This window comes from Podarcis cretensis (assembly GCF_951804945.1).
Source record: "Podarcis cretensis genome assembly, chromosome: 15".
Taxonomy (NCBI): domain Eukaryota; kingdom Metazoa; phylum Chordata; class Lepidosauria; order Squamata; family Lacertidae; genus Podarcis; species Podarcis cretensis.
Genome location: NC_137185.1, coordinates 46079053 through 46092944, shown reverse-complemented (window position 1 = coordinate 46092944; position 13892 = coordinate 46079053). Strand labels below are relative to the sequence as shown.

The 13892-nt window shown below is 49.0% G+C and overlaps 1 protein-coding gene, 1 long non-coding RNA gene and 1 pseudogene across 3 annotated transcripts in view; all 3 read right to left on the bottom strand.

Annotated features, from left to right (window-relative positions):
• Positions 1-13892, bottom strand: part of LOC307204602 (maestro heat-like repeat-containing protein family member 7) — a 371363-nt gene that overhangs the window by 95361 nt on the left and 262110 nt on the right. The window lies entirely within an intron of this gene.
• Positions 1-13892, bottom strand: part of LOC307203992 — a 273126-nt gene that overhangs the window by 27621 nt on the left and 231613 nt on the right. The gene's annotated exons all lie outside the window — the stretch shown is intronic.
• LOC307204584 (anionic trypsin-like) lies at positions 42-4313 on the bottom strand (annotated as a pseudogene). The gene is made up of 5 exons (XR_013843935.1): positions 4304-4313; positions 3838-3988; positions 3369-3605; positions 1247-1386; positions 42-219 (listed from the first exon to the last, which is right to left on the bottom strand). The product of XR_013843935.1 is annotated as an anionic trypsin-like (transcript).

Below are 13892 nucleotides of genomic sequence, written 5' to 3'. Positions count from 1 at the left end.
GCCAGATCACAGGGTCTTTCTCAGAGCAGCAAGATACCAGGTCAGAGCACAATCTGGCTTGATTGCTCTTCAGTTGTTGGCAATTGTGTAGTGGATCCAGTCTTCAAAGATGCAGACCTTGGTGTACAGCCCCAGCCGGTTCTCTTCACTGCAGCTTTTCTTCCAGGACAGCAGTCCTTGGATGGCTTCTTCACACACCAGGGGGCTGCCCACATCTCCCTAAGACACAGACAACAGCTTTGGGACTCTCCAGGGGACAGGATCAAATCATGGCAATTTCTCACTGTCGTTATTTGAACTCTCAGGCCCTGGAGCACTGCCTGCAGCAGGAGAGAGGGAGCTGTGTGAGGCTTTCCCCAGCCACAAGTACCGTACCTCCTGAGTGGTCCCAAGAAGTTGGCTCTTGCAGCTGGAGAATTTCTCTTCCCCTGTTGGGCTGGGTGTGCTACAGCCCCTCTGTCCCTCTCAAGAATGCGGGAATGACATAAATGCTATTTAACTTTGATATGGGGAGGATTTGGCACATGGCTTTTTATTGTACTTTTCAAATATATTATGCTTTGTTGTTTAGTTCTGGTTAATGTCTGGCCAGTAAGCTACTAGCCTGCCTATGGAGAATGCTTGTGCTTGTGAGTGATTTGGTTGGAGACAGCTCTAGTCTGAAGGGAAGCATTCATCTATATGGTGTGTGTGGATGCACATAATTAGACCATGTTACTGAACTCAACGTCAGGGACACCTATACAACCTTACCTTCCACCAAAAAGTGCAGGCTCAGGGGGCCACCAAAACCACACCTCTCACCCATGGCTTGGAGTGGCTAGGAGCACACATGCCCATCTGGGAGGCCAGGCAAGGCATGCAGGCTCCTCTAGGCACCCATCTCATCAGCCCTGCAGGACCATCTCCCAGGTTGGCCAGTGGTGCTATTGGAACTGTGAGTGGAGTGCCAAGTGGCGCTTGGATAGAAGAAAGATAGAGACAGCAGGTGAGAGTTGCAGGAAGAGAGGGAGGGAGAGATGAAGAAGAGCAGTCCTGATGGTCATAGAGAAAATCACAGGCAGAGCATGAAAGGTGACAAAAAGCAAACTTTTGGAGTTTCTGGTCCATGGTCTCTCCCAGCTTCACATGTACTGATACAGCTTCTGGCCAAGATCGCAAGGGAGTCAAGGTATGCCTCTGCTTGTCTGCTCCCCACCCCCACCCCCAATCACTGGACTTGCCAGTAAAAAGAGAAGAGCCTCACCTTGCAGGCATCTTGGCTGCTGTCCAGCTGTCCAGCACAAAGTATCCATTCAGTGAACCGTCCTGTGTAGACATTGTTGCACGTGGCATCAGATGTGACTGGAAGGTAGGAGCACTGCAGAAGGTTGTCTGTTCCATCAGCTGTAAGCCCAAAATATGTTGATCCTGAGCAGCTGCCTGGGGCAAGGCAGGAGGGAGACTCTTATGCTCAGGCCTCACCCCTCTCTCCTTGAGCTCTTTCTGCTTCAAGGGGGCACTGCCACCTGCCATGAATCTATCATAGAACAATGAATTGTTGGTGCCTCCCTCGCATTTGCCGTAGTTACAAGAATAAAACAGAAAAAAAGAAAAACAGAAAATACAGAATACAGGGGGAAAAAACAATTAAAAACAAATCCATCTTTCCATATCTTATCTATCATTTGCTTGTTTCCTTGACCTCCTCACACCTCCCTTTTTTGTATTCTAGTTCATTAGTTGTTTCAGCAAATCCTTTCCTTCATTATTTTTATCTTACTAATTTATCTTAATATATTGTAACTTTACATTCTGACCTGTTAACAATCTATTTCATATTCTGTTATTCAATTTGCCTTACTTTATTTAACCTTATCTTACCGTAAAATACCTTAAAACTTAAAACTTAATGCTTATTTATACATAACTCCTTATATCATTTCTACTAAAGCCAGACAGTTTCATTCCAACATTTTCCCTAATATTCATTAATTTTACACTAGATCCCAAAATAAAAGTTTTTCTTTATAGCCTCTTCCAATTTTCATCCAACGTCCCTTCTTCCTGGTCTCGGATTATGTCAGTCCTTACTGTCCATTCCATCTAGTCCATCAACCTGGTAGTCTTATGTCCGAGGCTCTTAAATCTCTTCCATGCTCCTTCTGCAGATCTTCTTCTTGTTGTTCATACTTGCACTTTTCCTTATCTTTTGTTGATCTCTTTCTTGATTTCTTTCCTTTCTCATTGAGTAGGTCTCTGGGGGATTTCAGCCCATAATTATCTCCATCTCCCCTCATCAGACCAGCCCATTCCCCACAGTCCCACTCCCCACAGTCATCAATATAATTCAAAAAATATTTAACAGCATATTTCAAAGTCCCTCCAAAGTTAAGAGCCTCCTCAGCTCCAGACTCCCTCTGGCCCATTCCAAATTCAATCTTCCAAAAGAACGGCTTATGCTCCTGCAGGGCCTCAGATCTCTCCATTTGTATTGCTTAAGGTACAACCGCAGCCTCCTCCATTATCATCTGCCCTTGCATTTGCCCAGTCGAACCAGTTTCCTGAGTTGGTCCCTGTATGATTTCTGTGTCAGTATTCCCTGTTTGTCCACATTCACTGACTACAACAGTCATCAAATCCAACTTCTCATTCATCAAATCCATCTTCTCATGCAACTGCTCCAGCAAAGCGCTTGTCTTGCAAAAAGCAAGCACCAAGACTTCTTCCAAACACATTTTTATTCAAGGTCGCAGTCTGTTTCCACGATCTTAATCTCGCAGCTGTGAAGTCCCCAAGTAAACTGCAGCAACAATTTAACAAGCTCCCTCTAGAGGAGACAATTTCTAAAGCATGTCCAACAAAAGAAAGTTACTTTCAATTTTCAAATATTTTGTTTCTTTAGAATGCAAAAGGCAACATTGGAATCAGTTTGTTTCTCTCCAACAATTCCTGTCTCTGACCCCCGTTCCCAGGTTTGAGACGGTGGAAACTTATTTTTCTTTACTCCCTCTCCTGCAGGCTTAAACAGTCAAATCCCCCCCCCCTTTTCTCCTGCTTCCAATGGGTTTTTAGTGGTTATAAATGAAGGAAATTTCGACCTTTATAAAACAACTTTCCAGGCTATTAGCTTACAAGGTTTTTGCTTCAGTCTGTTTACAAAAAGCGGAAGGCGGACTTCCTGTTTTGAACCTTCCCGCTTCGGTGCCAAATTAGGATGTTTCTTGATCCAATTTTCCGTTTCTACTAACGGGTACTTGTTTAGAGTACAATTGTCGACAGGAAAAAGTCAGCGCTCTCCGGCAATGGCTATGCGGCTTCCCTCCATAAAAATAGCAATCAGTTGCTGGTCCTGGTTAGTCTCTCAGCACCACCCTCTCTGTACTCACAGTTGCTGCTGATCCATTCTGAAGCCAGGCACTGGGTCCCAGCTATGGCACATTGGCTGGGCAAACTGATGGGCACTAGCTGGTTGTGCAAGCTTGATGAGCATGATGTCATAGTCCAGTGTGTAGTTGTTGAACTGCTTATGAGGAAGCAGCTTGGCAGCAGCAATGACCTGTTGCTTCTCCTTAGGAAGAGTCTCAGGGACTTGTAGGCCAAGCCAGACCTCCATGTGGTCTGGGCTGCTGGAAGAAGAGCAGGTAGGTTAATAGTGTTCTCCCTAGAGGTTTTCTGCCTCAGCCTGGGTTGAAAGATTCCTTGCTCACCCTCAAGGATTTTTGTAGGCAGGCAGTCAAATGCACAAGTTGCCCTCCTATTTCAAATGAGAACAGAGCAGCCAACAACAGAGAATGGACTTTATTCCCTGTGGGAGACAGATTGTGTGCAAAGGGTGTGAAGCAGGCTTATACCCACCTCCTGCTGCACTGAGCTGAGGACAACACCCATTCTTGGCTGATGAGGGCCCCACTGCAGACATGGTGCACTGACTGGAGGGAGACTTGCCACGGCACAGAATCTTGTTGGCACTTGGCACTACCAACCAACTTCTCAGCAGCTGCAGCAGCTCAATATATAATTGGTAGAGGAAAAAATCAAGACTTTTTCAATGGTTAGGAACATGCTAAAATGCAATGTGGCCTTGTGAACTCAGGAAATGGTATCCAGCCTATCCCATGACATCTATCAGCCAGACTACGGTAGCTAGATGAGGGCACTGCATGCAATCTCTTCCTGCTAGTAAACAAAGGCTCAACTTTTTGCCACCATATCCTGCTTTCCAACTCCATCTCCCTGCAATCCTTTCAATTACTGGTCTCATATTGCAAGTAAGTGTGGCTGGCAACTGTTCCTGATTAATTTCTGCCAGAGTTCTACATACCATCACTCATACTGCTAAAATAAAAGCCACAGTTTTAAACCACAAGAAAGATCATGTGTTATTGTAGACTATTGTAGACTATAGTAACTAGGACTTCCGGGTTAGCGCCATCGGCAATGGCAGAATTCCTCTGACTGAGAGGAATTTGTTTCGTGAAAATTTGGGTCTGGCCGCCACGGCGAAGGCGGAGAGCCACTATAAATCACAGGCGGGTGAAGCCTGTGAACGTGGGATTCAGCTGGCACCTTTTGCGCCCCCCCCCTACTCGCGGGGAAACCCAGTTTCGGGGATCCGGAACAATGTAGGGTGAGTGGCGTGGTGCTTCGAACCGACTGCTTCCATCACGGAGAGAAGCCGTACAGCTGTTGCCAGAGAGCGCTGACTTTTTCCTGTGGACAATTTGATTTTAAAGCAATTACCCGTGAGTAGAGTGGAGAATTGGATTTTTTTAAAAAAACATCTTAATTTGGCATCGAACGGGGGAGGTTCAAAACAGGAAGTCCACCTTCCGGGTTAGCGCCATCGGTAATGGCGGAATCCTTCTGATTAGGAGGGATCTGCTTCGAGAGAATTGGGTCTTACCACTACGGCGAAAGCGGAGACCCTTCAAAAATCACAGGCGGGTGAAACCTGTGAGCGTGGGGGTTCGGTGGGCACCCTTTGCGCCCCCCCCACTTCGCGGGTGTCAGGGGCTCAGGAGCAGAGGCACAGGGGAGAGAGGAAATGGAGAGCGAAGGGGAAGAATCTGAGGGCAGCGTAGGGGAGTATGACAGTGGCACGAGAGATTCCATGAGCTTCTCCAGCAAATCAGAAGATTCCCAGAGGGGGGCGCCGAGGGCCAGGGCAAGGGGGGTCCCAGGGGGGGATGCACCAGAAGCAAGGGGCCAGCGGGGACTCCCAAAGCAGCAGCGGGAGATCAGGACCAGCTCCCCCACCAGAGCGTAGTGGGGGGGAAGAGTCCCATGTATCAGGGCCAGCGTCTCCTCCAGCAGGGAGAGAAGATGCGTCAGGGCTGGCCACGCCTCTATCAGAGAGTGAGGGAACGGAGGGGAAGTCAGGTCCAGCTAGCCTCCCCGAAGGGGGAAGCAGTGACAGGAGCAGTGTAACGGTCAGGAGAAAGGTTGCCGGCTGGGCGCGTGCGCCAAGTTTGAATGTACAGGCGCGCGGGGCAGCAAAAAACCCGGATTGGGAACCAGGTCCTAAAGCCTGCCGGAGGCAGGGGGAAGACTCAGGGGACTCAGCGTCAGAAGAGTCTAGAAAGGGCAAGACCCCAGCGGACAGGCGGACCCAGAGGAGGAAAGAGCAAAGGAAGAGGTGGAGCAAGGCTAGAGTCTTAAACTGGTGTCTGGGGGGAGGAGATTCAGACGGAGCTTCAGCGGTCTAGAGTTTGAGACGTAGAGCTGCGCGCCGCGGCTTTGAAATCGAAAATGAACTTCAATAAAGACTTTTGTATATAACAACGACCTGGCGTTGGTCCTTTGTGAGCTGGGACATCGGGCAGCTCTGACAGCGGGGAATCCCGATTACGGGTTCTGGAGCGAAGCGAGGTGAGTTGTGCGGTGCGGTGCTGTGAATCGACTGCTTTTTCCTCGGAGCGAAGCCGCACAGCCGTTACCGGAGAGCGCTGACTTTTTCTTGTGACAATTCGACCTTAAAAGCAACTACCCGTGAGTAGGGGAAAATTGGAAGTATAGAAGAGACTTAATTTGACACCGAAGTGGGGAAGGTTTAAACAGGAAGTCCGCCTTCCGCTTTTGTAAATAGATCAAAGCAAAGAGAATACAAGCTAAAGCCTTGGAAAAGACTAAATTCCTAACACAAAAAGCATCGAACCCCCCCCCCCAAGGAAGCAGGGGAAGGAGGGGGGAAGTCTTGGACTGTATATACCTGCAAGAGAGAGGGAAAGAACTTAAAATCCATCACTCAAAACTTGGGAACGGGCTGCCGTGCTTTGAACTGCATATTAACTGTGAACAGACGACTTGCTGACAGCTAGCCCAGCAAGAGAGATACATTGTGGTCAGTTTTCCTCTTCTGCTCTTAAAAACGAGGGAAAGTAACAGAAAGTAACTGAAAAGTAACAAAAATTGGAACTGTTTATTTCTCTTATTGTTTGAGTTTAAAAAGTGGTTTGTTTTTTTTGGACTATTGCAACTGTTTCCCCCTAGAGGAAGATTCTGAAACTGTTAAACTGTTACTAGGGGAATTTTCCATTTGCAAAGACAAACTGCGTAGCTGGGATTGACCTTGGCTCTTCTATTGTTTAAGTGTTATGGCAGACGGGAAAGAAAAAGTAGATTTGTCACTCCCAGACAAAACAACAAGGTCTGGGAAGTCTTGGCAGCAAAGAGCGTCAGCATCTGGTCCTTCAGCCTCACCTGCAGCCGTACCAACACAACCTAAACCAAGAGGGATGACATCACAGAAGAAGCTTTGGCGATTGCACTAGGTAAGATAAATGAAGCTTTGGAAAATCTTAGCAGTAAAGTAGAAGCGACAAATGTAAAAGTGGATGCATCAAATGCTGTCAGAGCTGCCTCCAGGTCCCAGCTCACAGAGGACCAATGCTAGGCTGTAATTATGTACAAAAGTCTTTATTGAGATTCAGTTTCCATTTTAAAGCCGCAGCGTGCAGCTCTACGTCTCGACCTTAGACCGGCGAAGTCCCGTCTGAGTCTCCTCCCCTTCCACACCAGTTTAAGACCCTCGCCTTGCTCCACCTCTTCCTAAGTTCCTTTCTCCTCTGGGCCCTCCTGCCCGCTAGGGTCTCATCCTTCCTGGACTCCTCTGACGCTGACCCTGACGATTCTTGCCCCTCCTTCTGGCGGGCTTTAGGACCTGGCTCCCTATCCGGGCTACCTTCTGTGCCGCTCGCCTGTACCTTTGAACTTGGCGCGCGCGCCCAGCCTGCAACTTTCCTCTTGACCGTTAACTCGCTCTCCGATGGAGGCGTGGTCAACCCTGACTCATCTTCTCTCGCTGGTGGTGCATATGTGGGCTCTGACACCTGGGACTCCTCCCCCCCACTACGCTCTGGTGGGGAAGCTGGTCCTGATTTCCAACTGCTGCTCTGGGAGTCCCCGCTGGCCCCTTGCTTCTGGGGTGTCCCCCTTGGGTCGCCCCTTGCCCTGCCCATCGGCGCCCCCTTCTGTGAATCTTCCGATTCACTGGAGAGGCTCATGGAATCTATCGGGCTGCTGTCATATTCTCCTACGCTGCCCTCGGATTGCTCCCCCTCGCTCTCCATCTCCTCTCCTCCCTGCGCTCCCGCTGAGTCCCTGACAAATGCGAAGGTGGATGCTGCAGATATTAAAATTGATAAAAATACAGAAAGTATAAATAGTTTGGGACAAATGGTGAATACTAACATAGAAGCTATACAGAAATTGATACAGGAATCTGCTTCGACTCGTCAGATTGCAGAGGAAACCAAGGAAAAAGTGGTTGCGGTGGAAGCCAAGGTAACTGAATTAGAAACAAAGAGAGTCCCAGACATACAGAGACAAGTTGAGGACCATAAGCTGATTCTTTCTATGATGGAGCTTAAGGAAAAACAGACGAACTTGAGGATCAGAGCTGTACCTGAATTGGAGAAGGATAGTTTGATAGAATTCCTTACGAAGGAATTTGCAGAGTTTTGGAAGCTGGATTTGGAATAAGAAGGAGTGAAAATTGTGAGTGCCTTTAGGCTTGGAAGAGGAGGGAAAAAGAACAAAGTAAGAGACTGTTTGATTACTCTTCGCTCTAAAAAAGAGAGAGATAAAATTTTGGGTTGGCATTTTCAGAAGACTTTGGAAATACTGCAGACAAGAGTGGAAATATTTAAAGATATTCCGAAATACCTTTTGGACCTTAGGTCCAATTATGGAGATTTGGTTGCTTTGCTGAGAAGGAACGGAATCATTTTAGATGGGAATTTCCCCAAGGCCTATCCTTTAGTTTTAAAGGAAGGAAAATAAAAATAAGATCAGTTGAGGACAAAGAAAAAATTTTGAGCAATCACGGAGAGGATTTACAGAAGGGACTTGGAAAGGAACCAGGAGTATCGGACAGACATCACCAGATAGAGGACTAGAGCAAAGAGTACTGGACAGAAGATCACCTATATTGGACATAGCAAAGCTAAATTTTGGATTGGGCTGCCCAGTGAAAGGGATATCAACACCACCAACAGAACAGGAGCAAGCACTGGGCGCAGTTGGAGGAGACTTAAAGTAACCAGACCATGGCAGTGCAAATATTAAGTTGGAACATTAATGGGATGAATTCCCCTGAAAAAAGACGAAGGGTCTTTCATGTATTAAAAAAAGAACACTTGGACTTAATTTGTTTACAAGAAACACATGTGATAAGGCTACACAGGAAAATATTGATAAATAAAAGATTGATTGGGACATGAATTTATTTCATCAGACAAAGTTTAAAAAAGAGGAGTAGTACTCTATGCAAAGGAGAGCCTATCACCGAAATTTCTTTTTAAAGACAACCAAGGAAGATTTGTGGCAATTGAAATTCAATTACAAGGAGAGAAATTTTTGATATTAGGCATTTATGCACCAAATGGGGGAAAATCGGAATTTTTTAAGAGGTTACATGAGACTCTGTTGAACTATATGGACTATAATATGATTTTGATGGGAGATATGAATGGAATGGTGTCAGGGGCTCAGGAGGAACACAGGGAGGAAAGGAGATGGAGAGCGAAGGGGAAGAATCTGAGGGAAGTGTAGGAGAAGATGACAGTGGCCCGAGAGATTCCATGAGCCTCTCCAGCAAATCAGAAGATTCACAGAAGGGGGCGCCGATGGCCAGGGCAAGGGGGGTCCCAAGGGGGACGCTCCAGAAGCAAGGGGCCAGCGGGGACTCCCAGAGCAGCAGTTCGAGATCAGGACCAGCTTCCCCACCAGAGCGAAGTGGGGGGGAAGGATCCCAGATATCAGGACCAGCGTCTCACCCAGTAGGGAGAGAAGATGAGTCAGAACTGGCCACGCCTCCATCACAGAGTGACGCCGCTCGAAACGTGGGAGAGAGTGGCCCTGGACTTTGTCACAGATCTGCCCAGCTCGCGGGGCAAAACGGCGGTACTCGTGGTCGTAGACATGTTCACCAAGATGGCGCACTTCATTCCTTGCGCGAAGGTGGCCAGGCCGGAACAGACCGCCAAACGGTTCATAGACCACGTGTTCAAGGTGCACGGCTTACCGCGGTCCATCCTGTCCAACCGGGGTCGCCAGTTCGTCTCGAACTTCTGGCAGAAGCTGCTGGGCATCCTGAACGTCAAGATCAACTTAGCGTCGGCACGACATCCGCAGACCAACGGACAAGCGGAGAGGGTCAACGCCATCATGCAGCAGTACCTGAGATGCTACGCGAATCAACAGCCCTCGACCTGGGTGGACTACCTACCGCTGGCCGAGTTTGCCTACAACAACACTAAGCACGTGTCCACGGGGGTGACAACCTTCTTCGCCAATAATGGGCGGCATCCCAGAACCTTCCCGGGGTTAGAGACGAAGGGGGAGGGGGAGTCACGGGGAGCAGAGGCCTTGGCAGCGGAGCTACAGGAGGTCCATGAGCAACTCCGACGGCAGTTGGAGCTAGCAAAACACGCCTACAAAGTGCAGGCAGACAAACACAGGAGAGTTGGGGAAGACATCCAGGTGGGGGACTGGGTCTGGTTAGCAGCCCAGGCAGTGCCGGCCAGATCGTTAGCTAAGAAGAAGCTCGGACACAAGCAGCTAGGGCCTTACCAAGTCGAGGCACAGATCAATCCAGTAGCCTTCCGGTTGACACTCCCGGAGGGCTCCAGAATGCATCCGGTCTTTCATAGATCAGTGCTCACACCCTACAAGGCACCCCACAGGTTTCAGGCGCCAGGGACCGCACCAGACCCACCCCGCAAATTGCCAACGGGGGGGGTCACCGGGAGCAGGGCCACTCAACGAGGTCACGGAGATTTTGGACTCGAGGTGGGAGGAAGAGGGGGTTGAATATCTCCTCGCCAGGGAAGGTACCCCGGCCAGCGCCAACAGGTGGGTACCGTACTATGCCGTGGAGGAGCACTACCTCAAAGACGAGTTTCTGTTATAAAATGGGTTTACGACCCCAATTAGCCCCAGTTTATAGCGGTCCGGCACACTTCTTAGCCAAGCTGCGCCGACCTTCTTCTCTCCGGTTTCGCCTTGCAGAGTAAAAAACACAGCGGAAAAAACTGTTGCTGCTTGCTTAGATCCAAACACACCAAGCACCTGTGTGTCCAAATTATCAGTTCTTTATTGCAGCAAAATATTTACAGCTCAGCATTTCTCAGATTCTCCTGGACTGCTAGCATTCATGGCGTCCGTCTCTTTCAGAGACAAAGAGAGAACAGAGAGTAAAGCTCCTCCCTCCTTCCAAACGTTGGAAACCTGACGTCAGAATGTGAGGCATTACTCAGAACAACTTAACCCTGTACGTTCTGAATCCCAACACCCCCTCTTGCCTTGCATTCTGACGAGACCTGTGGATGTACCTTTGCAAACCTCTGTGAGATCAATCCCTTCCCCAATGCCTTGCGCCCTCTCCTGGCGTTCCTGTCAGGCATCTGTGGAACATCCTCACAACTCTCAGATTCGCACTGTGTGAAACTTACCCACGCACCTGTGGCCTGATACCTCTCAGGTGGAATACCCTTCGTTGTGCGACTGGACCGCCTGGGCACAAACTCAGGCACTTCCTCTGACTCACTGTGGTCAGCAGGTGTGTCCTCTGCATCCCGGGATTCCCCCTCTGACTTAAAACGTCTTTGAATCCTTTGCATTACCCTCACAGGAGAACTAGGCTCACTCTTGGGCTCTCTTTTTACAACTTGTGGAGATGCCCCATCCTGCTCCTGACCTTGGTCAGTGAGCTGATCGTCATCAGCAGACTCAGCCTCTCCTTCCTCCTCATCAGAACCTTCCTGCTCTGAATCAGAAAGACATTCTGAAAGAACATCACGTCTGGCAGGAGTCTTTGACCTTTCATCCTGCTCATAGAACTCAGCGTGTTTACTGATCAGCAGCTTACTCTGATCACCTGACGGGTATGCAAACCTCCATGCACGAGCCGCTGGCTCATACCCACAGAAGATCATTTTCTGGAACTTGGGTTCACCTGGCCCTCGCAAAGCTTCAGGCACCGGCACCGAGGCCATTGACCCAAACGCACGGAGGAAGTGAACCTGAGGTTTCCTCCCGTGAAGCATGAAAAACGGGGTGTCTCCTACCACTGAATTGTAGGACCGATTCCAGGTGAAGCTCACATATTTAATTGACTCCATCCAAAACCTTGGAGGTAACCCAGAATCTGACAGCATCACCTGTGCAGCCTTAACCAGAGCCTCACTTCTGAGCTCTGCCACCCCCCTCTGTTGAGGAGAAGTCACTGTGTGACGTATCCCTTTCTTGTGAAAGAACTTCTGCAAAGCAGACCCAGTAAACCGTGCACCTCTGTCACAAGCGACTGCTCGTACTCTGGTGGAGAACCTTAGTTCCACCTCCTCAATCCAACTTCTAATCAGCTGTGCTGCATCTTCCTTGGATTTGAGACCATGTGTCCAGGTGTTCTGCGAAAAATCATCCTGCAGCGTCAGCAGAAACCTGGCCCCTCCCAGACTTGGTTCCTTCATGGGACCCAACAGATCTATGTGCACAAGATCAAAAGGTTTTGTGGTTACCCTCTCCACCCTGGGGTAACTGCACCCTTTTACCTTTGCCTGTCTGCAAGCCTGGCAATCTAGGACTCTTGCACATTCCTCAATTCTACAGCCTTTGCTAACCTCAGGTAGCACCTGTAGTTCTTCAAGAGAACAATGAGCTGTCTTCTTATGCCAAACACAAACACATGAAACATGAGTGGGAACTGTAGCACGCAGGGCTTGTGCTTTCTCAACCTTCCCCTCACCCTTCAGAGACGTTTTAAGAATGAAGAGATCATTCTGCCCCTTTGCAACTCTGACCAGTTGCTTCCCTCCTTTGGAGATTGTACAAAAATCGTGTTCAAAGCAAACCTTAAACCCCTTTTTCAACAAATAAGGCACAGATAAAAGACAGTGTTGCATTCCTGGCACAATGCAAACTTCCATCTGCTCCTGCAAAACAGAAAAAAAGACATTTGCAACGTTAGTTACATTTTTCTTTTCTCCACTAGCGAACTGAACAGTTTTTCCAGCCGGAATTGCTGTGCAATTCCACATCTCGACTGCAGGGGTCTCTGGAATCAGGTTGCGGTTAGCTCCTGAGTCGATGACAAAGCATAAGTCATTGTCTCTTTCAGAGCTGTTCTCAAACAACGCCATAGCAACAAACGTCTCACTGCCCCCTCTCTTTGGGCTTCTGCAGCTGTTCTCTCTGGTTGTCTCGGCAACCAACTCCCCCTTGCTCAGGACCTTGGCAGCTTCCGTAGAAGTAGCCTCCTCCGTTGCCTTGGAGACCGGACTGGCCTCTGCGTTCCCACGCAACTCTTTAGGCCTTATCTTCACTTTGCCCAGGTGGCCGACCTTGAAGCGTCTAGCTCTCCGCAGCTTTCCAGACTTTGGCTGACGACGATTACCAGTGGAAAAACACTGCCCAGGGCTCCTTTCAGCTGGCCTGGCCCCCCTTCTTCCGGAAGAGCACTCTGTGCCAGCCCTGCCCTCGCTGAAACTGCGTTTCACTTCAGCACTCACAGTGGAAAACTTTTGAAACTTGCCTTTGGAATTCTCAGCCCCCCCGACTTGCACCTCAGGGACTGGGGCTTCAGCCATTTCCAGGCTCTTCATGACTTCTCCAGGGCCCTGGCCTCCTGCTGAAGTTTCACACAAACTTCTCAGCACCTCCAAGGCAGCCCTTGCTGACTTTACGCCCTCCAAACTAGGCAAGAGCGATGCGTGTACGCATGCTTTCAGCATAGCAAGCTCTCTTTGCATTCTCTGCTGGCTATCTTCAGGCAACGCAACCTCAAAGCCTGCAACGTCTGTCCCTTCAGGACCTGGATTTAGGGGTAGTGGCTCTTTCTGGCTTACATCCCAAAGCCCAGTAACCAGAAACCAACCCCTTACTCTTCTGGACCAGGTTGCCCAACTTCTTAAAGTGAGCTTTTCAAGCGGAACGTCCTCAAAGACCTGGCTGTCTGCCATTCTCTCCTCTTCCCCGGGGCCCCAGCTGCTACTCACGTAAAACCAGTCAGCTCTCCGGCACCCGATTTTTCAGCTGCTCTCTCAGCTCTCAGCTCTCAGCAACTCTTGCCTCTTAGCAGCAGGCAAAACACAGAACGCAGACCTCCGCTTCGGTAGCGTCTTCCCAGCTGACCAAGCTGACTTCAAAGCACACCGGCAGACTTTCAGCAACAGTTTTACAAGCGGTAATTAGTCCATAACCTGTTATAAAATGGGTTTACGACCCCAATTAGCCCCAGTTTATAGCAGTCCGGCACACTTCTTAGCCAAGCTGCGCCGACCTTCTTCTCTCCGGTTTCGCCTTGCAGAGTAAAAAACACAGCGGAAAAAACTGTTGCTGCTTGCTTAGATCCAAACACACCAAGCACCTGTGTGTCCAAATTATCAGTTATTTATTGCAGCAAAATATTTACA